A 262-nucleotide genomic window follows, 5' to 3' on the forward strand; every position below is an offset into this window, starting at 1 on the left:
CTTACAAATCCTTACAAAATATTAGTATAATTATCATCTGGGGCAACAACACAAACTATCCACTTATAATATTTATTTTCATGTATTTATTCAATTTTTATAATGATGTGGAATGGTATTGGAAAACTGAAACCACAAACATAAGTTTTGAAGAACATTCCGTTGCAACCATGCACCTTTCTCTTGATGTACTATGTTCAAAATACTGGAAGAAATTGTCCTTGTCCTGCTTGTGAAATTGTTTCCGATACACTACAGTTCT

This window comes from Schistocerca americana, chromosome 7 (genome assembly GCF_021461395.2).
Source record: "Schistocerca americana isolate TAMUIC-IGC-003095 chromosome 7, iqSchAmer2.1, whole genome shotgun sequence".
Taxonomy (NCBI): domain Eukaryota; kingdom Metazoa; phylum Arthropoda; class Insecta; order Orthoptera; family Acrididae; genus Schistocerca; species Schistocerca americana.